A 27,337-nucleotide genomic window follows, 5' to 3' on the forward strand; every position below is an offset into this window, starting at 1 on the left:
TTCTTTATCACTGAGCCACCTGGGAAACCAGAATTAAAAAGGTTGAGAAAGTATAACAGTCATGGAAGTAATCACTGACTCCTATGTTAAACCATAACAAAAATATTTCTACTAGAAGGGCATCTCGCAGATAGCCTAAAGACCTTTAGGGCAGAAAGCCCTGGGAGGTACACAGAGGAAAGTCCATCCAAACCTTCTTCTTCCTGCCAATCTTCACCTTGTTTCAAGGAGCAGCTTAAAATAGTACATCCTCTGAGCAGCCTTTCTTGATTCCCTCTAGTTACTACCATGTGCTGCCCCAAGCTTATCCCTGAATACACTTTGCTTACTTATCCAGCTCCCAATTAGAATGTCAGCTCCTGAGGGTAAGGGGCTGGTGGTGTTCTGGCCTATTCACTTCTTTATTTCTAGTGCCCAGAGCAAACATCCAACTGCCTATTGAATGAATGGAAACAATGAATGGGGGGAACAGAGGCTTGGATGAATGTGTGTGGGGGGAATGCAATTCATTTTAGACAAATTCTCTTGCCAGGCAAGTAAAAACACAGAGCTTAGAAGAGACCTCAGAGATCATCTGGCCCAACCTCCTCATTTTCCAGAAGCCAAGTAATCTTGGCATAATACTGCATGAAATACAAGTGAATATTTCAGAAAACATGTGAAAGAATATTAGGAGAAGCAAACAATCGAATAAACCAAGATACCAGCCCACACAATCTGCAAGCAGAATTTAAATAATCAAAATGTTCACAGCACTAATTTTATTTGGCTTTTCATTAGTGCCTTCAAAAGTGTCCACTTATTACCCAGCAGTGTCAAGTCTCCAACATTCAGGCTCAATTACTTAGTATGTAGATCAGGCAAGATTCTCCCTTCCTCTCCTGCCTGTATTTCTCCAGCTTTTCAATGCTCATTAGCACCTCCAACAGAAGGCTGAGGAAATGAAACTCCAATTTATCAATGTCAACTGTTGAACCAGCAAACTGCTGGTTCCCGCCCCCACATGGAAGTGTTTGGACAATTCTGAATCAACAAGATGTTGGCAGCTGTGTTCCTATGGTTCAGTAATTGCATTGTTTCCTACTGTGCTTTACCGGTTGTGAAATGAATTTATTAAATAATCTACACAAAGGGAACATGGTGTGGGCTAGTGGAAACAGCTCTGAGTCGGTGTTAGGAGATCGTTCCACTTTGACCACTAGCCTTGACGTCAGTTTTTCTAGTCCTCAGGCTCCTAACTACCTAACAGGATAGTTCTGCCCTAACCAGCAGAGAAATCTCTGGCACCTAAACCATTGTGTTATGGTGCTTTACAGAATGCACTCGAATCTGTAATTGATTCTGTCTTCATACTGGAAGACAATGGTTATGAAAGGAAAATTCAGTCCACATACATGAAGTATACAATTGAAGGGATTTAAACATACCTAGTATAGAAACCAATACTATTGTCTTTGGTAAGCTTGCCAGTTGGTGTTTCGCTAGCTGTCTTGGGCTATTAAAACCAGTCGGTGTTTTGTAAATCTGGCTGTGTGACAGAATGAGATTTTTAAGTGAAGATGAGAAACACTCGGTATATTATTACAACTGTAAAAGAGGAAAAACAAGTAAGTTTAAGAAAAGACAACCCTAAGCCTCATTGACCCTATTTTCGTTAGTGTTAAACCAGACTCTCAAATCTCAGAAGGCAAAAGGATTTGTAACATCCCCAAAGAGCTGCCCTGCTGAGGGGTGGAAGGAAGAGTCTGATCACTCGGCCGTGTCCAACTCTCTGTGACCCCACGGACTGTAGACCACCAGGTCCCTGTGTCCATGGGATTTCCCGGGCAAGAATACTGGAGTGGGGTGCCATTTCCTACTCCAGGGGATCTTTCTGACTCAGGGATTGAACCTGCGTCTCTTGCGTTTCCTGCACTGACAGGTAGATTCTTTACCATCGTGCTACCTGGGAAGCCCAGGAGGGAGAGTCTAACTGGGCCCTAAACAGCTCAGGGTCTTTTCGGGTTGTTGGCGTATTTTTTTTTTTCCTGGATAATAGTGATGATAAGTGATGATAAGACTGAGAAAAAAATATCTTCCCTCCAACTGGGAGTTTGGCACTCATTCAGGGCCCATTGTTTCCAGTCATTTCCTGTTCCCTCTTAAAAAGCAAAAAAGTTCAAGTAAGGCGGCTTTCTCTCAAATTAAGAAGCCAAATTCCACTCCCTTCCAAATGCTGTAATCAGTTATTTTATAAATAGGACTGGATTCAGGTCCACAATAGTTTACTAAAGTCTATACATAGCCCAATGATTCTGGCCAGGCGGTATAATGGCTGACACATCATTACCCCAGGTTTGATCATTTCCACAATGGGTGTCATGTTTGTTAAAGTGTGTCACACACAAACCCATGGCTGCCATGCTGAAGTCTATCACAGCTGGGCTAAATACTTTATTTCCCAATCTCCTATCTATACTTTGCAGAAACCATGAGAAGTAGGTATTAGGATCACTATTTTGCAGACAGAGAAGTAGTAACTCAAGGGCATGATGTTAGGAAGAGATTTAGGAACTCAAACCAGGTCTGGCTCACTCCAAATCTCACCAGCTTTCTTCAACAAGATGTTGGTGTGAATCTCTGGGATAATTTGTTCTTTCTAGACTGGATGACAAAGTCCTGCAAGGCACTCTTCCAAATAAATTAATTGTCCTACACTGATGCTTTTCTTCCCAACAGTCAATAGAATATGTACATAGAAGTTGGTCGCTGGAGCTTTCTGTGCTTTGGTTTTGGCTGAATGCTAATTTACTCTCTATTGAGGAGTCCTCCAGCCACACTGCAGGTGAACAGTCTGATGAGCAGCACAAAAGAGTGTGAGTTTTAAAAAGCCACCCATGGAGCTGTCTTCAGAGTTGAGGATCAACATCTAATTCTCCCTGGAATGCACCATGGACTGAGACAGGAGGCCAGGTCCCAGCTTATTTTTGCCTCAGGACTGAGGCTGAGAAACCTGTATTCCCAACTCACAACCACTATAGCAATTCATCCCCTCATCTGGGGCCTGCTTCCCCATCTAGAAAATGGGGACTTTGGACCAGTTGATGTATTTTTTAAAATCCTATCTACTGAGGTATGACTTATATACAATCAAATCCAGCCCTTTGAAAGATACAGTTTGATGAGCCTGACAGGAGTACACAGTTTTATAACTAGAGCCACAATTATCCATCATCACCCAAAATGTCCTCATGTCCTTTTGCAGTCAGTCCCCTTCCCAAGCCCCAGGCAATCTCTGATCTGCTTTCTATACATGGTGCTGCTGCTGCTGCTAAGTCGCTTCAGTCGTGTCCGACTCTGTGCGAGCCCATAGATGACAGCCCACCAGGCTCCCCTATCCCTGGGATTCTCCAGGCAAGAATACTGGAGTGGGCTGCCATTTCCTTCTCCAATGCATGCACGCATGCTAAGTTGCTTCAGTAGTGTCCAACTCTGTGCGACCCTATGGACAGCAGCCCACCAGGCTCCTCTGTCCACGGGATTCTCTAGGCAAGAATAGTGGAATGGACTGCCATTTTCTATCCCTATAGTTTCCTAATTTCCTGAAAAGCACACAGGTGAAAAAGCATGTAGCCTTCTATGGCTAGGTTCTTTCACTTATTAATAGCATGAAATTAATATTCATACATGCTGTTGAACTCATCAAATCAATAGCTGGCTTCTTATTGTTGAGCAGTATTTCCCTGTGGACTGGAAGAAACACAAGCTGGAATCAAGATTGCCAGGAGAAATATCAATAACCTCAGATATGTGGATGACACCACCCTTATGGCAGAAAGTGAAGAACTAAAGAGCCTCTTGATGAAGGTGAAAGAGGAGAGTGAAAAAGTTGGCTTAAAGCTCAACATTCAGAAAACTAAGATCATGGCATCTGGTCCCATCACTTCATGGGAAATAGATGGGGAAACAGTGGAAACAGTGTCAGACTTTATTTTGGGGGGCTCCAAAATCACTGCTGATGGTGATTGCAGCCATGAAATTAAAAGACGCTTACTCCTTGGAAGGAAGGTTATGGCCAACCTAGATAGCATATTTAAAAGCAGAGACATTACTTTGCCAACAAAAGTCCGTCTAGTCAAGACTATGGTTTTTCCAGTGGTCATGTATGGATGTGAGAGTTGGACGGTGAAGAAAGCTGAGCGCCGAAGAATTGATGCTTTTGAACTGTGGTGTTGGAGAAGACTCTTGAGAGTCCCTTGGACTGCAAGGAGATCCAATCAATCCATCCTAAAGGAGATCAATCCTGGGTGTTCATTGGAAGGACTGATGTTGAAGCTGAAACTCCAATACTTTGGCCACCTCATGCAAAGGGTTGACTCATTGGAAAAGACCCTGATGCTGGGTAGGATTGGGGGCAGGAGGAGAAGGGGACGCCAGAGGATGAGATGGTTGGATGGCATCACCAACTCGATGGACATGGGTTTGGGTAGACTCCAGGAGTTGGTGATGGACAGGGAGGACTGGCGTGCTGCAATTCATGGGGTCGCCAAGAGTCGGACATGACTGAGCGACTGAACTGAACTGAACTGAACTGATTTCCCTGTATGGATGTGATACACTTTGTCTATCTGCTCACCAGTTGATGCTCAGTTTGGGTGTGTCTACTTTTTTGCTAATGTGAATAAAACTGTAGGCCTTTGTGTGAACATAAATTCCATTTCTCTGAGGTAAACACTTACTTAATGGGAGTATGATTGCTGAGCCATTTGTTAAGTGTGGGGCACGTGTGTCTAACTTTCTAATAATGTGTCTCACGGTTTTCCCAGTGGCTGTGCCATTCTGCATTTGCACCAGCCATATATGGACTGGTTGCTATTTAATGGGTAACCTGAGATAATGACTGTGATGCCTATCAATGTCACATGAATGCATTGACTCTTTTGGAGCAGAGGTCCCATGAAATGCATCTCGGTAGCCTTCATAGCACCAAAGACAGATGCGAAGTAGTGCATGGACTTGATGCTGGGAGCCCTTTCCAGCTTTGACAGTGCTATCATTCTCTTTTCCCTTCTCTAGACATCTTGTTCTGTGACAGTGAACACTAAACACTTACTTTAGGCTGAAATCAATCTGGAAAGGCCTGCAAAACTCATACCTGCTGGCTGTGTAAGGTAAAGGCTTTCACCTCCCACAGGCTTGACTTCCTCTTCTGCAAACTGGAGGTGATCATTACCTTCCATGAAGGTTGTTGGAAGATTAAGTGATGTCATGATATGTGCTCAACACACAGTAAGTGTCCAGTAAATAGCAATTTTTACCTTCAGAAGTTATAAACTGGGATGGCTGATAAAGAAATGGGAGGTGTTAAATTGGACCTCCTTCCAAAGGTCCCCAATGACAATTAGAAATGTGAAAATGGAGTGTCCTGTTTTTCACTGCAGAGACCTCACCATGTTTTCTGGATAAGATTTAAAAGGGTAAAGAGTTCCCTCTTTACGTATTACGTTGCTGCATTCATACCTCTCGTTATTTATACTGTATATACACGTGTGTTAAACACATACATAGAGAGCCACATACATACATAGTGAGAAATGAACAAAAGAAACACAGGTCCTCTCTTGTTGAGCTTACAGTCTAACACATTCCTCTTAACTGATGTGTAGGAAGACACAGGACAAAAGTTTTGCCATGGGCAAAGAGACAGAGCTTTCTAGATCTCAGCCAAGCAGCTTAAAGTGTGGCAGCATTGATGGGATTGCTTCAACTCTAATTTTCATTCTATTCAGGGAAATATACTGTAGGGTCTAGAGTTTTCCTGAATGCTAAAGTGTTTGTGTGTTTTAAAGAGGGAGAGAGGAGAGAGGCAAGCAAGGAGGATGGGGAATCCACTGATGGACATCTGAGCTCTGAATAATGCATCGATACGTTTCATTTTAGGCACTGTTTGTGTTCCATCCCACCCCCACCCCCCCATGCCCTGCAAACTAATTGTCTCGATGTGTTGAGAGCCCAGCAAGCTGCCTGCCTAATGATGCCTGGGGTCTTAACAGCCTCATGCCTCTCTTTCCTTTAACCAATGTAGTGAAGTGGGCTGGTTTCCCTAGTCCCTTCCCCCAAATCATTAGTCTCTCAGCCAAAATAAGAGGAGGGGCAAGTCCCTTTGAGAGAGAGGAGCTGTGGTTGCAGGGCAGCCCTGTAGGAGGCCTGCCGGGCTCAGTTCGCTTTTCTACTAAGAAAGTCCTTCATGAACCAGGAGCCTAAGGCATCATGGGAGCGCGTTAGAATGCACTCTCTGGCTGGACACTAGACCTACTGAGTCAGGGGACCCCAGGAGTGTGCAGGCACATTAAAATTTTAGAAGTGCTAGAATGAGATATAAAGCCCAAAGAGTTTTCATTCCATTTTAAGAATCTGACCATAGCATACGAGATGGTCAAGCGAATTGGGACAAAATTATGTTGGAAAGGCAGCGTGGTGTGAATGAAACAGCCAGCTCTGATGATCCTCACCTTCTGATATTCACACCCTGTGTAGTCCCCGCCCACACTGAATCAGGGTCGGTCTACGGCAAATCGAATGTATAGAAGTGAGAGCTTGTGGTTTATAGGGTGAGGTCGTAATAGGCACTGCAGCACTTTCCTGGCTTGGTCCTTTGCATCACTTGCTTGGGACGGGGGTGGGCGGGCATCACTATGCTGGGGGCTCTTTCAAGAGCTTGTGGAGAGGCCCACGTGGGGATACACTGGGGCCTCCCAGCACCGTCTGCCAGGCATGTGAGCAAATCAGCTCACAGGTGGAACCTCCAAGCCCAGCCAAGCTTTCAGGCGACTACAGGTCCAGTCAACACCTTACCTGCTACTTCATTTAAGACCTCAAGCCAGAACCACCCAGTTAAGCCACTCCCAAACACCTGATTCCAAGAAACCTTGTGAGCAAATCAATGTTTAATGCTATTTTAACCCACTTAGGGCTTCCCAGGTGGTGCAATGGTAAAGAATCCGCCTGCCAATGCAGGAAACAAGGGTTTGATCCCTGGGTGGGGAAGATCCCCTGGAGAAGGAAATGGCAATTCAATCCAGTATTCTTGTCTGGAAAATCCCATGGACAGAGGAGGCTGGCAGGCTACAATCCATGGGGTCACAAAGAGTCAGATATGACTGAGCATGCATATGATATGAACCCACTGAGTTTTGGGGTATTGATTATTCAGTAACAACTAGAATGAGGACAGAGGGCTGGGTCTGAGACTGGGCTCCCCCAACTAGGAGTGGTTTTCCACCACCTCTTCACCTTCTTCATGCCTCAGATGCCTCATCTATGAAAAGAACAAACACATTTCATCCAATCTTCAACCCCTTTGAATATACAGATGCACCATTACCATTATATATCACTAAGAAAAGGATATCATAAAATTCATACATCACTGGTTCTCAGATGCCTACAAACTTTAGAGACTAATATTGTGGAAGATGTGCATCTTAAAGTCGATGGAATACAGGATGATGTTTGTTCTGCTCACCGCGTGGAGATGGTGGGAGGATCAACAGTACAACAGATGCAGAGGGGACTGATGGGCAGCATTCTCAAAACATCCTTGCTTGAGAAAGGGAAATGAAGCTATGGTTCCAGACCAGCTAATTAAATGGGCTCTGCTGGGCTTCATCATTTCATTTTTAATGCTCTTGCCTCAGGCTCCTATCACAATTTATGCTCAAAATGACTTCTACAAAGCCCAAGTGAGAGGGAAAAACAGTCAAGGAAAACCATCTATGGCAGTGCTCCCTAAATTTGCTGGAGCATAAGAAACGACTTATTGCATTTGTTAAATATACACCCAGGCCCTTTGCTAGAGACTTTGATTCAGTAAATCTGGGGTGGGCATTGGAATCTATGTTTTAACAAGGGCCCCAGGCAGTTCTTATGAACACACAAGATTTAAAACACTGATCAAAACGAGATAAAATCCATCCACTTACTAGTATTTTTTTCTTGCACCAAAGTATAATAGGAAAGTACAAGTCTGGAATGCCTTAGCTATGTCCCCTTGCAAAAAAAAAAAGTGCCTTTGACTTAGCATAAGGGTTCATCGAAGTGTTTATTGGTAAGACAGTTTACTGAAAAACTATCTTACCAAGGAGTTTGCTATTGTTGGAAAACTTACTGAAGTCATGGAAATGTATACTATTCAATGCTTATAGTGTAAAAATTTGCATAATATTAGAGGAAATATATTAAGGAATGTATCTCCTGACAGGCTGACTGGTTTCTTTTTTTTTTTAAACTGAGGTATAGTTGATGTACAATATTATGTAAGTTTCAGATGTATAACAGTGATTCCCAATTTTTGAAGGTTTACTCCATTTATGTGCATGCGGTGCTAAGTTGCTTCAGTTGTTTACAACTCTTTGCGATCCTCCTAGGTCCATGGGATTCTCCAAGAAAGAATACTGGAGTGGGTTGCCATTTCCTACTCCAGGGACCTTACTGATGCAGGGATAGAACTGGCGGCTCCTGTACTGTAAGCGGATTCTTCACTGCTGAGCCACGAGGGAAGCCCTATATTCTACTTACACTTATTATAAAATATTATCTATATTCCCTGCACTGTACAATATATCCTTGTAGCTTATTTTATCGGAGAAGGCAATGGCCACCCACTCCAGTACTCTTGCCTGGAAAATCCCATGGACGGAGTAGGCTGCAGTCCAAGGGGTCCCAAAGAGTCGGACACGACTGAGCGACTTCACTTTCACTTTTCACTTTCATGCATTGGAGAAGGAAACGGCAACCCACTCCAGTGTTCTTGCCTGGAGAATCTCACGGACGATGGAGCCTGGTGGGCTGCCGTCTATGGGGTCGCACAGAGTCGGACACGACTGAAGCGACTTAGCCGCAGCAGTAGCACCAGCTTATTTTATACATAGTAGTTTGTCACCTGTTTCCTTTTCTTTTTTCAATCACTCAGCAAAATTGCTAAGCAACCATATTTTCCTTTTTTGCTTAGACTACCAGAAATCTTTCACCTAAAATTCACGCCCTCAAATGATAACAATATTAACAATAATTAATATTTTTGATAGTTGCTGCTATACAAAGCTTGTGACATTTTGGCTTTGTTGTGTATTTTAATGGTCATGTTATAGTCAGGTGCATTTTCTTAAGATTTTCAAATCTTTTTGGAAGAAGGCAAGAAACAGATTTTAAAATCAGTACTATTTGTTTTTGTTTTGTTTCTAATCATGTTAAGACTAAACAACCACCAACCAGTTTCCAGCAACTCTTTGCCAAGTTACGTGGGTTGTCTCCTCTCATGCCAATCCCTTGGCCAGCTTTTAAAATATTATAGGAATGCTAACCCCATCTTGGCGAGCAAAGTCGATTTCTATTCAAGCCAAATACTTATGAGAATAAACAGAAAATAATTTTAGAGCAGCTTCTCAAAAGCCTCTTCTTGTTTCTCTCTGGTGCATAACACCATTTTCTGACAGTCTGACCCAACTACGGCAGCTGAGTCAGGTCATTAAAACCTTTCCCTGTAAGAACCAAATAACAACACCTTCCACTTCATTTTTCAACATCTTACTCATGTGTTTTCAGTTTTGCCAGAATTTCATCCTTGACCTGAACTTCTAAATATCTCACAAACAATAATTAAGTCACTAGAACCCTGCTGTGAAAAGGTCATTTTCTGACAGATGGGATACTGAGATAGAACACAGAAATTGTTTCTCCTCTTTCCCAGACTTACAGAGCAAGACAACGCAGGGCAAGGATTTTCATAATCAACATGGAGTCGGTACACAGCAAGTGCTTGGTCAGTTTGTATGAATGAAAGAATTTAGCTCAGGAACTCTGTGGTCCCTCAGATTCTCTGACTGAAATTCAGTCATTATGTAAGTAAGAACATCAGGCCCAAACAACTGATCTTTCCCAAAGTTACACCAAAAAGGGAAGCAAGATAGACAAAAATCCAAATTCTCTCTTTCCCCACCCACTGATTCTCTTTGACTTGACCTCTTACACAACCTCTGACTTCTCTGTCAGATCCTTGTCTTACGTTACCACTTCTTGGACCTTCCAATTTAGCTAATCATCTCCCTTGTTTCTCAACTCAGAATCAAGTTCTCTGGGAGAAACCTTCCAGCCTGGGGCAGGCTCCTTCATTACCTGCTCCCACACCTCCTCGATTCATATTCCTTGTAGAGAACGTATCCCAGCTTGCAACTGTATTTTCAAAAATGAAACTATTTCATGAAGGTCTAGCTTTCTCACTAAACTCCCTTAGAGTAGAAACATACATACATGTTGCTGTCATTCACTTCTATACTCCTAGTGCAGGAAGCCTCACTCAACTGATTATTTGTTGAACGAATACATCATTTTAAAACTCTCCAAAAATAAGGAGTGGGTCAGTGGTACAAATATTCTGTCTCATGAATAGCAGAGATACAATAAAAGCAGCCAACAGCTCCTGTATAATATTTAAAGATATCTCTATTTTTGCATTGAGATAATTCACTCTATAAATAACATGTAATCAATGCTTAAACTCAGATGGCCCTGTTTCAGACTCTGGGAAAAATCGGGGCAGACTTCCTCTTTCAATGGGTTCAACAAGGAAATGTTTATTATTTTAGCATGAGACTAAGATAAACTGGAACCACTGTGTGCTGCTCACAGAATTTCACAGGATAGCCTGAAATTTCTGAATTATGTAGGCAACTGTTTCCTGCAACTGTTATGTAGACAACTGTTTTCAGGTAGAGGATACTTGAGAGGATTATTCTTATTCAATTTGCCTCTGTATCTTTAAAAAGTTTCATAAAAGCATGTAGCAATATTTGTAAATTTTATTCCACTCAATCCAGAGAAAGGGCCAGGTCACTTCTCTGATCCACAATTCACTTACAGATTCCAAAAAGAAATGACGACAATTTGATGTCATTGCTTAGAACATTTTAACAATCTGTTGGGTCTAAAACTGTTCAATTCGGTTTCAAAGATCTTTTCCAATTCTAACTGAAATTAAACTTAAAAAGAAAATGGCTCACTACTGTTTCTCTCTCTTTTCCACCTGTTTAAATATAACAAAACTTTTGTCAGTGTGAGGGTTTACTAGCCTTGATCCTACAACTCATGGTGAGAAACCTGCCCTTCTCTGGAAGACCAAGAACAAAGTGTTAAGAAAAGCCCTCCCTTGGACAAAAAGCTTTTGATTACAGGATGTCACTATTTGGGGAATGTTCTTAGCACATTGCCTGTGAAGCACCATTACATCTTCTCCTTCTTGGAGCTTCAAAAAATGTCCTACCACTCCTAAGTTGGGGTATCTCAGAGGTGTTGGAGTGAGGCAACAGTGACGTCAGAGGGTATGCTTAGATGCTCTGAGTTGGCTTTGAGTAGATAGAACTGGGTTATAAATCAAGAGAACCAATTATAAACATAGCATCATCCTTCCCTGGACCTCAGCCTCCTCTATTATTAAAGAAGGGGCATTACTCAAAAGTCTCATTCATCACTAGCATCCATTAACTCTGACTCTACTAAGCCACATAGAAAATCTCAGAGCTTGTTTCTGGGAAAGCAGAGAAAGGACCAGACATCTTGAGGGAGTTTACTGTCTGTTCTGCTTCTGCTGTAGATGCCCATGAGTGCCCTGTACCCCCTGCCCTCAGGCCATTGCTTCACAGTGGACTTCTAACACCCAAAGGTAATGTGGGTGCTTGTTATGGGCTGAACTGTGTGCCCCTCAAATTTATAGTTTGAAGCTCTAACCCCCAGTATCTCCAACGTGACTGTATTTGAAAACAGTACCTTTAAAGTAGTGGTTAGGGTGGGTTCTAGTACCATCAGACTGGTACCCTTTGGAGAACAGGAAATTGGACACAAAGAGACTCAGAGGAAAGGCCGTGTGAGGACACATGAGAAGGTCTCAGGAGAAAACAAATCTGCCGACATCTTGGACTTCCAGCCTCCGCAACTGTGAGAAAATAAATGTCTGTGGTTGAAGCCACCTAGTCTGTGGTATTTTGTTACAGCAGCTCTAGTCAGCTAATACAATGCTGAACTGATTCACCCGTTTAGAGGAGAACTTGAATCTTCTCGACTGTATTTCTTTCTCCTGTGAAAACCTTTAGTTCTAAAGCAGAAAAGTTACCATTCCCAAGGTCACGCAAGTACTTAGAGCCAGAAGGGACACTAGAGCAGAGCTTATGAAGGGAAATGGGTAAGGGCAACAACCCAGACTACTTTCCTTCAAAACAATATGTATCCTAACAATAAAACATTGAAACTTGGCACAGGCATCAAAGAACTCATACTCAGGGCACACTCATAATAAGCTTGAGTAACCAATTATAAATTAAGATTATGATATTTCACTGAATGAAACCCCACGTTTAAAACATGCCCCGTTTGTATCCAGAAGAGGTATTAGGACTTCCTCCCCTCTAGAAAGCTAAGAACTTTCCTCCAGGGAGCGCTCACCACAGCTACTGGCTCTCCTCTCTGCTCTATTCTTTCCCGAAGGGGCCTCCTGAGGTCTGTGTGCAGGGAGACACATTCAAACGTAAGCCTGCCTGTTTTTGAGGCTAACACTAGGCATGGGACTCAATATCTGCATTGGAGCCCATCTTCATTTTCCCCTCCTGGTCACACACAAGACGTGAACAGGCAGTCCCCTGACCCCTCGGTTCCCTGCCAAGCCTGAGACAGGGCTCAGGCAGGGATCTAGCTGCATGCTCCCTACTACAGATATGAGGCCCTGAAAGAGACCTCAGATGAAAGTATCCATACCACACCTTGATGATCAAAACTGGCTTAAGGAAAAAGAGAATGGTCTATTAATAATTCACTGGTTCTTAAATAGACATGTTCAGGCGGTCTGCATCTGAATCATCTCAAAAGGGTTTGGTTTTGTTTTTTTTTTTTTAATTCAGACTTCAAAACCGCATCCTTAGGATGTTCTCTTTCATAAGTGGGACCATGGACTATGACTTTTAAGGTGATCCCCAAGTGAGTATGGGCTTCCCAGGTGGCTCAGTGGTAAAGAATCCACCTGCCAATGCAGGAGACACAGGAGAAGCAAGTTTGATCCCTGGGTCAGAAGATCCCATGGAGGAGGGCATGGCAACCCACTTCAGTATTCTTGCCTAGGAAATCTCACGGACAGAGGAGCCTGGTGGGCTACAGTCCATGGAGTCACAAAAGAGGCAGACACAACTTAGTGACTAAACAACAACCACAGGTGAGTATATAACTTGGGAAACACTCAAAACTGCTGTACTTCTTTTCAGAGTTGAAAGAAAACAACTAAGAAGTAGCTGGTGTCTACAAATCATCATTCCTATCATTGAGGTATCAGCCATCCAGTTCTATATTAACTTTATTCCCAGGTGGTGCTAGTGGTAAAGAACAAACCTGCCAGTGCAGGAGATGTACGAGTTCAATCCCTGGGTCAGGAAGATCCCCTGAAGGAGGGCATAGCAACTGACTCCAGTGTTCTGGCCTGGAAAATCCCAATGGACAGAGGATCCTGTTGGGCTACAGTCCTCAGAGTCATGAAGAGCTGGGCATGACTGAAGCGACTCAGCATGCACCGTGAGATAACGGACTATCCCAAAACTCAGTGGCATTTCTTATCTCTTAGTTTCTGTAAGTTGGGGAATTCAGGTGTGGTGGGGTTGAGTATTTCTGGCTCAAGGGTTTGTTTGTTTTTTTTTACCAGGCTCCAGTTAAGTCACTGGCTGGGGTCGCAGTCATCTGAAGGCTTGACAGGGGCTGAATAAGCCACTTCCAAATGGTTGACCAGAGGCCTCCACTTCTCACTGACTGCTGGCAAAGACCTTAGTTCCTCCCCACCTAGGCTACTACATAGGACATCCTAAGGGTATCTCTTCCCATGGAGCAAGTAACCCAACAGAGACAAAAAGGAGGAAGCCACAGTGCCTTTCATGATGCAGTCCCTGAAGTTATACATTATCACTTTCCCTTTTCTTTAATCATTAGAAATAAGTCACTAAGTCAAAGCCACATTCAAGGAGAACAGGCCTCTCCTTTTAAAGGGAGTGTCAAAGAATTTTAAACCACTGCAATTTCCATTACCTGTCATACTCTGAGAATGGAACAGAAACTAACAACACTAAAGTATCTTTGGTCCTGAGCCTGCCCTCAAGGAATTCTGGGAGCAGGGGTAGAAGAAAAGACCAGAGTACCCAATTCTTCTTCTTCTTTTATGAAGTCAAGCTAGGGAACAGCCAGTTACGTTAGGGGCAGAGGCACATAAATGTCCTAAATTAGAAGTCAAAAATGCTTGGTTGTGAGACTCAACTTCCTCAGTTTTAGCTGTGGACCTCACTTAGCCACTGAGCTACTACCCTCTTTTTAAAAAAAAAAAAAGAAAGAAAATATTTACTACTGGTGGTGAGGGGATGGAGTTGGAGGCAAAAATTCTACAAAGTCAAAGAAGACAAACTCCATGACAGAGCTGGACAAATAGCAAAGTGCTAGACATAATTGTAGTTATGATTACTAGCATGTTTCTTATAAGCAAAGGTATGCAGATCAGAAGGTGATGAGGCCAGTATATTCAGGTCACCTTAATTCCTTTTGCATGTGCCCTCTCTGAATTTGTATACTTTCCTTCTAGAAACAAACTAGCCCCTTAGTACTCTGTATGGAAATCCCACCCACAGGGACATTCATGTCACTGCTCTAAACTCTGTTTTCTTTCTGGTGGACATGTCGTATCTGTACTCTTTATAGAAACTGTGTCTACACAGGCCCTGCAAAATGTATCTAAACTGCTTAGTGCTACCTGATCAGGTAACTCATCTCAAGGACTTACAGTTGTGCCCCTGAATTTGTAAATGCACACTCATACTAAAGGCAGGAACAGGAAGAACTGCAAATAAGTATGGACATTCTGGAAATATTTTATGCCTGTGGGGATGTCTATATATACATATTTAAGTATTATTTATTATCTAGACCTAATATATGCAAAAATAAAAACAAAACAGTGAGACAGAATTCTGCTGTGATCAGAATGGGAACTTCCTTGGAGCTCTGAAGGATCTGATTCAGAGCACAGTTGCCGAAGAAAACGTCAGTCTACACAGCAAACAACCTTATGGCCACCGAGGAGTATGCAGGCATCTGAGAAAGCTCATTCCCAATTCTTTTTCAAATTCCTTTCTCCTCCTCCCCAGGGTTTTCAGACACTTTAAAGAGATCCGAGAAATTCCACAGTTTGAGGGAAACTCATTGTGGTGAGGCATGTAATATTAAACGACCCCATGGCCATGACAGGAAAAAAATTAAAAATGGAATGCATACTCATGTAGAGATGCAGAGACAAGAAAAGAGCCTGAAAAACAATACTCAAAACTTTTCCAAGCATTGAGGCGTGGAGGACATACCTAAATCAAAAGTATTTTTTTTCAATGTATCTTTCATTAATAAGTCAAAAATTCAAGGAGTATTACAAGAATAGGTGTAAAGATCTCCTGCAGACATAAAAGATTCTCATGAGAGGGAACACAAAAACTGGAGGTGTTCAAGTCTTAGAAAGCCACCTGCCATGCTCCCTTTTTGCAGAGAATAAAGAGAGAAGGACTGAAATTAGAAACACTTATACTCACCCCACATTTTCAAAGTCAACTAAGGGGGGCAGAGTTTGTTCAAAATGAAAAAGAAAATCAAAGCCCTTTTAATTCAACCACTATAACTTTGTGTTCGAGGGTATAGCGAGGACTGTTTCTTTTTTTGTTCTTTTCTCCCCTACCCACAAACCCCCAACCCTTCCTGTGAGGCTAAGTCAGAATATCTGGGGCAACTGACCAGGAGTTATTCCCATTTAATATATTACAGCCCAATTCCAACAAACCTAGAAAATCCAGAGTCTATTCTCAAGAGCCTTCCCTGTTTGAAACAGATGAGCGAGGTTTTATGGTCGGAAGTTTCTTGTGGGAGGTGAGAGGCTGCATCCCCCAAACGACCAACTAAGAAACACTCAGCAGAAAGACGACACTGGTTTGGGACCTCTTAAGCAGCCTTGTCCAGTAGAACAGCCAGATATCACAGGCTTTGATGAAGCAATTGTTGAATAAATGAAGGCCTAGAAGATGAGACTTTAGTTGATTAGCTCAACCTCTTAGAAACTTTCACATACAATTTGGGATTGTTAGATACATATATCTTTTGCAGTCATTGGGCACTACCAAGTTGCTCTTCTTCATTTCCACCAAAGCTAAGCAGGTTGTAGAAAATACTTTTACAGAAAACAAAAATCAGGAAACCATGTATACAATGGAAAGAACATAGGTTTTAGATCAGAAAGACCTAGGGCTGAATTCACAAGCTCTGTTCTATGGCAACTGATTGATTTAGGTACCTAAACCCACTCTGCCTTAGTTTCTTGCATCCTTTTTTTTTTAAGCCCAACAGGTTGTTGTGAAGATAAAATAAATGTCTCCAAGATAATCACTTTGAACGAAGTAATGGAGCCACAACAATGAGTGAGACCAGCTTCTGATCCACTGAATGAAAAAGACAACAGAAGTACAGTAACCAGACTCCAGGTGGCTCATGATGACCTCACCTTCTGGCAGTCACATCGCTTAGTGGTCATCTCTCACAATGTACCCTGCTTGGCCAGTGTGACCAACAAAAATGATGGTTTTCACTTCCAAGATTAGGTAACAAAATGCATTTCAGTTGCCATCTAAATTGATATTTGTCATTTTGTCTCTCCTTCTCTCCCTCTCTCTGATCATTCAATTTGGGAAAGCAAACTGTCATCATCACACAGCCCTCTGGAAAGGACCAAGTGGAGAAGAACTCAGGTGTCTGGCCAAAAGCGTCATTAAGTGAGCTTAGAAATAGATCCTCCAGCCTCAATCAAGCCTTCAAATGACTGCAGCCCTGGTTGAGACACCCTGAGTCAGAACTACCTGCCTAAGCCACTCCCAGATGCTCAACCTTCTGAAATTGTGGGAGATAATAGATGTCTGTTGTTTTAAATTGTGGAGGAATTGGTTACATTGCAACAAATAATTACTACATTAGGTTACACATAGAGTTGCAAGGTTTAGAAGAGGAAAATCCTTGAAGGTTGAAAGCTGTTTGTCAAAGAATTAAGTTTGGATGGAAGGATGAGTTTGACAGGTGAGAGAGTAGTACTAGGCTATGGACATGAGTGAACCAGGCAGAGGGGCAGGAAATCACCAGACAGGTTCAACGAGCAGTGATGAGAGAGAATGCCAGCCGCCACATATGCAACTTCCAATCCAGGACATGAAGGGTAAGTTGGACCATAAAGAAGGCTGAGCACTGAAGAACTGATGCTTTCAAACGGTGGTGCTAGAGAAGACTCTTGAAAGTTCCTTGGACTGCAAGGAGATCAAACCAGTCAGTCAACCCCAAAGGAAATCAACCCTGAAAATTCATTGGAAGGATACTGCTGAAGCTAAAGCTCCAATACTTTGGCCACCTGATGTAAACAGCCAACTCACTGGAAAAAGACCCTGATGCTGAGAAAGACTGAGGGCAAGAGGAGAAGGGGGAGACAGAAGATGACATGGTTGGATGGCATCACTGCCTCAATGGACATGAGTTTGAGCAAACTCAGGGAGACAGTGAAGGACAGGGAAGCCTGGCGTGCTGCAGTTAATGTGGTTGCAAAGAGTCAGACACGACTGAGCAACTGAACCACAACAATGGATCCTTGAGATACCTAGGCAGTAGCTAGGACTGAGAATTCCCACTGGTGGGCATGTAGAAGACGGATCAGCTACACAAAACTAGAGGCAAGAAAGTCAAGCAGGAGCCTTTTGTAATGACCCAGGGGAGGAAATAAGGAGCTGACCCTGAGTGCAGCTGAATAAGAACGGGGAAGAGATGAATGAGAGATACGTCTGAACATGGTCCACCATGTAGAGTATGGCCGCCTACCAGAGCCTGAGGTGTCTGAGCCTCACATGGTCATGTAATCTGTGTGCAGAGTCAGTCACATGCCTGGGGACGTAACTACCATGGGACACATACTTCAGTCAGAGCTCCACTGTTCATGCATATCATGTGCTGCTCTGGCATTCAATACATTGCACTACGAAATTGATGCCATAAATACTGGCGGTGCTTTAGACACAAAATTAGAGTGAAGGTGTAAGCTCTGTTTCCTCTTAAATCACCTCAAATGCAAGAACGGACTCCAAATGATGCTGTTATCCCTAATAAGGTCAAATACTAATAAAAGAGGACACTGTGGAGGTGACACAGAAAATTCAAAAACCATCCTTCACGCCAGAGACATGTCTGAGGAGGAACGCCCTAAGGAACAATATTAGTATTATCAATCTTGCCCAGTCATCTATGTTACAGGAGAAAAATCACCAAAATGCCAGCAGAGATTCAAACAACCCTGACATTGTGGGGTCGTTGGGGTTCTCTGAGAACTGACACTGTCCAGTTACACAGAGGCTGCTGAAGGCACTGCACACGCTGGGAGCAATGAGGGCCGTTCTGGTGAAACTAGAGCAAGGGCGCTGACAAAGGGGCCCCGCCCGCTGGCCGATTATCTGACTCAGACTCTTCAGGGACCGCGGGGGAGAGAGAACACACCGTTCAGAGTAGGAAGAGCACACATGGCCATCCCTTCCACACCTACAAGGCCAGCGCCCACCTGGCTTACGACATGCAGGAGGCCATCTGGCCCACACCCATCCGACAGCTAGGGAAACAGGCTGAGAGACACAAAGCTACTAGCCCATCACATGGGCTGCAGTCGATCAGCAATACGTCTTGGTTGCTCTAACCCTTGGCCCAGCAGTCTTCTCATATCCTTCCACCCTAGGGTGGAGAAGAGGAAGAAGATGAAGGAAGATTCTTCCCAAGAGACTCCGGGGAATGCACTGTGCTCTAACACTCACTTCCATCCAGAAACAAAGCTTGAGCCCTCCAATTCCGCACACTGGAGCATCTCCGTGACACCCGGCACACTGCTAGGTCCTGTGAAGTAGAAAGGAGCGCGTGACCGAATGGAAGCAGGGATTGGGGCAGTTGAATGCAGACAGAAAATGGTCAGAGCTGACTCACCAAAGGTTGACCACCAAGGGGGAGTGGGGAGCAGACTTACAAGAGAAGGAAATGTTCCAAGCATGGTCAGGGTCCTCACAGGGGAGGTGGTGGCAGAGGCCACTCAGAAAGCCTGGGAGGCCAGGATGCAGGCTGTCTCTTGGGAGGCGTGAGAGTGAAATTACTGAAAGGCCAGGTGCACAAACAGGCTTAGCCAAAATGGCAGAAGCTTGGAATTCCGAGAGACACGTGAACTTTATCTCATAGACAACGGGAAGACACAGATGCTTTTACTAAGGCTCAACCCCAGACAGGGAGAGGCTCCATCAGCCCCATCTGTAGCTTGCTAAAGGATCATCTGTCACTAAGGCTGTCCTCACAGGGGAGCTTCAAAAGACAAGGACTGAAAGCAAGCTCCTTCCTGTCTTCAACCTGTCCCAGCAGAATGCCCATTAGCCTTCCAGGGAGCCAAGGTGCTAAAAACCCAGCTTCAGTAAGCTGTGCTTCTCCGACTGCTGTGATGACACAGGACTGTCATCACTGCTCAGGGGCCAGCCCTGCTAACACCGTGCTGCCTGGGACTAAAGAGATGCCAAGCGTCCTCTCTGTCTCAAAACCAATAGAGGTAGGGATGCTTGCTCACGAAAACTGAAGTTGATAGAGTCACAGAAATAGAAAAAGCTCTCTGTTGGGGAAACAGTGAAATCTGTCAAAGAGCGTGTGTTCAGTACGTACATATAAACAACTTGAGCTAGGTCAGGGAAGAAAGAGCTCTAGACATTGGAAGGGAATGCCTGCATTCCCATCCCGGTTCTGCTGCTGACCTGCTACCCAGCCTGCAGGTGATTTCACTTTCCTGAGCCTTGGTTTCCTCATTCATTACACAGAAATAAATACCCTCTACTTTGCTCACTTGTCAAGAAGCCTGGGGGGTGGGGGGTGGGGTGGAGAGGGGCTTATAGAAACTAGCCCGAGATGTGGGCAGCCAGGGCTACCCTCCAAGCAGAGTCAGATCAGGAGCCTCTTGGACGTGACTCCCCCTCTGTAGACAGGGTCCCGAATGGCCAGATCTGGGCCAGGGCTCCTGTTCCCCCAGCTCTGGAGTCACCGCTCTCCTTTGACACTTTCGCTCACTTCCTCTGCTGCTGCTGAAATACATTCTTATGTCATCTGGGTTATGATTTCTGCTCTTTTGTTCCTTCCAATTCTGCCTCCCTTGGGCAGAAACCTACTCTGAAACCACCTGGATGGGGTCCTCCTCAGGAGGGCTGGGAAGGTCAGACTCTCTCGCTTACCTCATCCCAGCCTCTGCAATGAGGGGGCTTGGATGCTCATCAACATTCAAGTTTCTTTTTATTTCACCTATGGAGGGAATGAGTGTAGACAATTTTTGTCACCCCTGAAGGCCAGTTTGCTCATGTGAACTCTCCCTATATGTCATGGTCAGATCCCTCACTTGTGCGGTTACTTCAGACACATGAGCATCCTTTTCCTAAAACCTTTGGCAATCTCCATGTACTCTCCCTTCCAACCACCCCCCACCTGCCCCCCGCACCACAGTGCTACTCGCCTTGCTCCTTCCTGCCCTTTCAAAGACTGATGGCAAATTAGCAGATACACCACTTGCTAGCATGAAGTGTCAATACAATCTGGAAACACAGGTAAGGGAGGTAAACCCGCTTCTGTTCCCTAGCAGACCTCTTTCCTGTCATCTCTCCCCTCTGGAAAGTGGAGCCAGCAAGACCACTGAGGGAGACAAGGTGGAGGTTTAAGTGTCTCTATCACAAAGCTCTCATGTTCTGACAGGCTGGGGATCCAGCGGGAGATGCAATGAATGCTTCAACCCCCCTTCCCTGCATTAACCCTGCATTAACCCCCAGGGCCCCATTCCAGCCTCTTCCTTCACAAGGACACCATTCACACATGGCCATGTTTTGCCTAAAAAAGAGAAGCCTGAATAAGCAAAGAGCCCAACTTTGATCTGCCAGAGAAAGTCCACTTTCAGGCCTCCCATCCCTCAGCCAGGAGTTTGGCAGCCTCCTTCCTCATTTCCTCCAAAGAGGAGGCCAACAAGAATAAAGCTCTGGCCCTTTGTTCCCATTTGGAACTTTATCAATGGGTGATTAACAGCTTCTTAAATAAGAGTGTTCCTCTACTCACAGAAGATTTGCTGCTAAGTAAATCGGATTCAAAACTAAAAGAAACACATGTATTCATTGTCCCACTTCCTTGGGAAGCTCAGAAGTTACAGACTAAGTGATGAGACCTACAGAGCTTTAAGGCAAGGATTATAGGGTGATGGGCAAGTATTCGTCAAATGACACAATTTACCGAGTTTTTTTCCACCATGTAATTAAAAGCCAGGGAAACAGCAACTCCAACCACTTCATCAGTTACTAGTCTTGGGAAGAACATTACAGCATCCCTAACGCAGCCAACGGCCTTGGCTCTCATGTCCCAGGACAGAGTCAGTGGTGACCTCTGTGGTGGAGACCACCTTACATCTATAACCACAACTGCCAGCAGAGATGTTTCCTCTCCATCTCCTGACTTCTGAGCATCCTCATCTATGCTCCAATCATAAATCCCCACAACTGACAGAAGGGTTGCAGAGGTGAGGGATGTTTTGGCCTCCTTAGGCCATAATTTGCATCTCAGCAGTTAATTTCTGCACCCTGACCAGGCTGATAACCGCTGCTCCATCCCCACCAAAGCACTCTGAAGGGAAGGCCAGGACAGAGGCCCATATGTCAAACCCCACTCTAGCCCATTCCCTCTCCCCTCCACCAGAGTCTTGGAGCAAGCAGCACACACCAGTTCACATTCACTTTATTGTCTAAAATAATGCCTTTAGCCAAACCGTCGTAAAATTCTGACTGGCTACGCAGCTTTCTCACCTGTCTGGTTTAGACTTCAGTCAGAGTCGCTCCTAATTCTAAGAGTGATAACTGTTGTAAACTCACACGGCGTACCTTAGTAATGCGTAAGCCTTCCTCCCATTGCATTTGATATACACATGACAGTAATACAAGCAAAAGGAATGATATAAAAAACAATATTTATTGAGTACTAGATGCTAGGGCTTCCCTGGTGGCTCAGACAGTAAAGAATCCACCTGCAATGTGGGAGACCTGTGTTCGATCCCTGGGTTGGAAAAATCCCCTGGAGGAGGACATGGCAACCCATTCCAGTATTTCTGCCTAGAGAATCCCCATGGACAGAGGAGCCTGGAGAGCTGCAGCGCAAAGAGTTGCAAAGTGTCAGACACGACTGAGTGACCAAGCACATACATACACAGATGCTAGGCTCAGAATATTTCCTATACATTACTTCAATAAATCTTCATAACGATCCTGTGATGTCAGCTGTTTTAGTACCTTGTTTGTTTTATTTTTATGTCTAATTACCTGGTCTCCTGCTCCTTCTTCCTCCCACCATGCCACAAAGCACACACTTGGATCAATGTGCTCATGTGCACAGACACAAATCCACACCATGGGGTCAATGACAATCCTGGTGCTACTGCTAATGTTACTCATCCCACTCATAGTATCACCTCTTATGGGAACAGGGAGACTGGAGATCTCAGACAAATCTCCTTCTGTTGGAAACATACCCAAAATATTCTGAACAAGAAAGCTGTGCGGTTTCACTTAAAGTCAGACAAACAGCTATTGTTTGGCTAAGCTGTGTTCAGAACATGGGGAGGAAAGAGCTTCCTACAATAACGAAGCCGGGACCACCTACCGTTTCTGCTCCGCTTTACCCACTTCGTATCTGTATCAAGATGCAAGAGTGAGTACGATAACAGGCAGCTGTATGCATGGGACCTTGAGTTCTGCAACCATTTTTGTTAAATGCCAATTAATTTAAGCGCTCCCAGGTGACCTGATTTCAGGGTTTCCTGAACCCCTTTATTTGGAGGTAGCAACCAGAGCCCAGCTGTGGGGAAAATGACCCACATGGAGGCAGATCTCTGGGAATCCCCTGGGAGAAGCCACTCTTGAGTCTTCACAGTCTCGGGGTCACAGAGCTGGAAGGAACCTAGGCTTGATCAGTCCCCAAGACAAACGCACAGTCACTTGTCAAAACAAGATCCAGATGAGTGGATGTTGGAGACCCAATATTATTACTTTGCTGATTAAGGGTTGAAAATAAACTCATCATCAGGTAAAGGCATGGGTTCTCCATTTAATAATTATCCGGAGATTAAGAAACACTAGATCTGTCAGACTCAATCTTTTGGGACATGCTTGACATTCATCAGATTGCTCCCTCCCTAAAATCAAACGAAGACAGTAAAAAGAACAGGGCCTTTTGAGTAGATTAGAATTGGTTCCAGGAGGATTTCCCTCGTGTTCCAGGAGTTGAGAATCCGCCTGCCAATGCAGGGGACATGGGTTCCATCCTTGGTCAGGTAAGACTGCATACACATGGGGCAGCTGAGCTCATGTGCCACAACTATTGAGCTCGTGCGCCCTAGAGCCCACACTCTGTAACAGAAGCTGCTGCTCGCTGCAACTAGAGAAAGCCTGTGTACAACAACGAAGATCCAGAGCAACCACAGAAAGAAAAAGAACTGGTTCCAAATCCCGGCTCTGCCACAGGCAGTTAGGCATCATGGGAATGGTGCCTCTCAAAGGGTTATTTTACTTGTTATGAAGGAGAAATAATAACAACTTGCATGAAGAGCTAGAATTCAATGAGATAGCACATGACAACATGTTTCTTGATACACAGTAGGTACTTCATCTTCCTTCACTCCCAGGTTATATGACAATGTAACACCGTAACACCTCAAATCAGAGTTCTTGCAGGACACACAATTTCCAATTCAACACAGCACTAAATCAGTTGCTCAGACTGTTTACAAACTCAATAACCACATCAACCTAGTCGACAACTTACTTTTCACTGAACTACAACATTCTAAAGCTGTTTGCAGAGCACATTCCTCTGGGAACCTAGAGAAGGAAATGATTTGGAAACTATCTGAAAAATGTGAACAGTTGCATCCATTTTACATGGGGCTAAAATATTCTAGCTGAGTAAGAGCAGGCAAAATTGACAAACAAATGAAAATTCCATCAACCAGATACAAATAGAAACTCCATTTGGGCTTAACTTCAAAGTACTGTACACTCTCAAAAATAAAATATAAGCAACCAAAATATATTTACGTCTACAGCTGTGACATTAACATTAGTGGCAGCTTGTTTACATGCCTCAGCCAAGAAATGCTTGTCCATCTGGTCACACACCCGGCATTACACACATATTTTAAAGATATTCAAATATTTCCTATGGGTTGGTTCATGTAGGCAAATTTGGAATAAGTCAAGTGAAAATACACTGCAAAGAACCTGCTGAACTACAGAAACTGGCATTTTCCTTCCCACCTGCCAGTTAAATGCCTGTCTGCTTCCTTATTCATTTACCCACCTCTACAAACGTTTGCATTGACACTTTGCCAAAGAGTTATCCTACAAATCCCTAACGGGGTGAGGAGAAGGGAATAGAACAATTATACATGAATTTCAAACACTGGTGGTGTCTTCAAAAAAATTCTGGCCTAGAGAAGCCCCAACATCAAGCCAGATTTTTAAAAGTGACATCACTACTTTAATATTATACACAGGAGGCTGTCCATTTATAGAAGGGATAATGTGACTTGTGTGACCCACTTCCCTCTCAAAACAAAGTTGAGATTGTGTGACAGACCTATTATTTTGCAGACTGAAGGTACACTTCTGAATTCATATTTCTAATCTGAAGAAAATCCTGTGAAATGGGATTTGTTGTTGAATTGCTAAGTCATGTCTGACTCTTTGTGACCTCATGAATTGTAGCCCACAGGGTTCCTCTGTCCATAGGATTTCCCAGGTAAGAACACTGAATGGGTTACCGTTTCCTACTCCAGGGGGTCTTCCTGCCCCAGGGATCAGACTCGTGTCTCCTGCACTGGCAGGGAGATTCTTTACTGCTGAGCCACCCAGGAAGCCCTGTGAAATGGGATTAACCAACTTCTAACAGTTTAATATACTAGTATCCAGGAGCTTCATAATGTATGTATATTTCTTAAAGTATACACTTACTGTACACAAACAACTCGAACTAATTGCTAAATTCTCCTAGAACAAAATCCAAAGCCTGTCCACGTACAGCCAGCAGCAGGAAAATCCATCCCCATGACCATGGCACTGGATAAACTTCTGCTATAGAAAGTGTTGTCCCCCTTGAAGCTCTCACTGGCCACAGACAAGGAAAAGCAAGTGTATACAGAGGGCTCCTGGGAGCTTAACAGAAAACTCCAGAATTTCCCAAGTTTTGGATCCACCAAAGGCATGATCTTTTTATTTCTTGAGTAGTTAATCTGCCTACACGAAAAAGTATACTTCACATATTACAGATGCAATATCATCTTAAGATTCTCAATGATCCAGCCAGAGAGATCATTTTAAAGCATGTGTGCAAATACATCTCCCTTCTTCAGTCCTGAAAGACCATCCTCCCACTGACATGAGGGGTGACAAGCCTTGCTTTCCCACCACTTTCCTCTGCTATACTCATACCAGCTACACGTGCCTCCTTGCTGTTCCTTAAACACCCTGAGAATTCTGCCCTGACTGTAAAATTCTTCCACAGTGATCTCACAGGGCATCTGCAAGTTTGTGCTTTAACATCACAATCTTCCTCTATTTAAAATTTCAACCTCTTCCCATTGCTAGGTGGCGCTTGTGGTTAAGAACCCACCTGACAAAAGCAGGAGACAGGAGACGCAGGTTCGATCCCTGGGTTGGGAAGATCCCCTGGAGGAGGGCATGGCAACCCACTCCAATATTGTTGCCTGGAGAATCCCCATGGATAGGAATGCCTGGTGGGCTACAGTCCATGGGGTCACAAAGAGTCGGAGACGACTGAAGCAACTTAGCACACACACTCATTGCCTTTTACCCTGCTTTACTTTTTTTTTTATGACATTTACCGTAGTAAGTAAAAAACACAATGATAATTCATTATCATGTCAGTTATTTAGTGCCTGTTTTCATTTTCCCCTGCTGGAATGCTTAAGTTCCAAGAGAGTGGGGGTTCTTCCCCATTTCGTTCAGTAGTGTGTGTCTCATGCGCCTACAACACTTCCTGATGCCTAATAGGGCCCATCACATATGTGTTGAATGAATAACTGAATCGTCAGAGACCGAAGTGCTTTATCACAGAACAACTCCCTTAGGGCTCCCTAAGTCAGAGGTTCCTTAGGTCTGGAGATTCCATCTTCGAGGGCGGTCACTCTACAATATCATAGGAAAGGACCTGAATGGGACCCCTGGAAAGGACCCCAGGCAGATGTTGGACAAAAACTCAAGAAGAGTAACAGAAATATGGAGAGATATTGGGCAAGATATACACTGCCCCCAAAACTATGCATCTCATCACTGCAGGGTTCAACACCTTCCAAGACACCCTACTGGATGCCCTCTTCAATGGGAGGTTCAAGGCTCTCCCATCTGGCATCCAGCCTTGGTATCTCATTCACTGTATCACTCATCACATGTGCGGTGAGCCAGGCACCACCCTTAGCCCTGCATGTACTTCTCTACATGTCAGCAAAGAAGTGCTGCTTGCCACCAAGTCTGGGCCCGCCCCAGCCCCGCCAACATGCACAGACTGTCTGCAACCCTCAGGTTCAGCCCTGCCCACTGTCTGAGTCAGCCAAGACCACACCTGGCAGTCAGTTGGGAGTCCCACCCATCTCCACGTAGCCTTGATCACTTTTTCTGACCTAAAGCCATTGTGCACTATAATCAAAACGGCACATAAGAACTATTCAGAGTACAATATACATTGTATCAGCCACCCCCAAACCACAAGCCACCCTGGACCCTGAGCTACTGATCCACACAGCAGTTTATTTAAGACCTTTGTAACCTTCTTCCATGTTTATAATCACTTTTAAATGTTTTATGTCCTTTGACTTGTAACAGAGGTGAGGGTTAAAAGCACAGATTGTAGTTAAACCAAGTCTTCTCTGTCAATGACTAGCTGTGCCAATTATAAGGTTTAAAATGGTGATTATAAATGCACCTACCATAGGTTTGGTTAAGTGTGAGGACAAATGGATTGAAGAAGGTAAAGCTCATGGAACAATGAATATAGAAATACCCCCAAGCAAATACTCAAGACATTACTCTCATAAATAAAATGGAATATATATCTACACAATGGAATATTATTTGGCTATAAAAAGCAATGAAGTTCTGATACATGCTACAAAATGAAT

General features: G+C 44.0%; 1 protein-coding gene across 8 annotated transcripts in view; it reads right to left on the reverse strand.

The window, feature by feature from the left end:
• The window catches only part of MB21D2 (Mab-21 domain containing 2), a 118,659-nt gene that overhangs the window by 30,027 nt on the left and 61,295 nt on the right, over positions 1-27,337 (reverse strand). For 2 of the 8 annotated variants that reach the window (XM_081537510.1, XM_081537522.1), the window contains exon 2: positions 18,915-18,993. The exons of the other annotated variants lie outside the window; for them this stretch is intronic. The gene's annotated coding sequence lies outside the window, so the exon portion shown is untranslated. The remainder of the gene's footprint in view (positions 1-18,914; positions 18,994-27,337) is intronic. 8 annotated transcript variants of the gene reach the window in all.

The sequence above is a fragment of the Giraffa tippelskirchi genome, chromosome 2, assembly GCF_054371585.1.
Source record: "Giraffa tippelskirchi isolate mGirTip1 chromosome 2, T2T-mGirTip1v1.2.pri, whole genome shotgun sequence".
In the NCBI taxonomy this organism is placed as follows: Eukaryota; Metazoa; Chordata; class Mammalia; order Artiodactyla; family Giraffidae; genus Giraffa; species Giraffa tippelskirchi.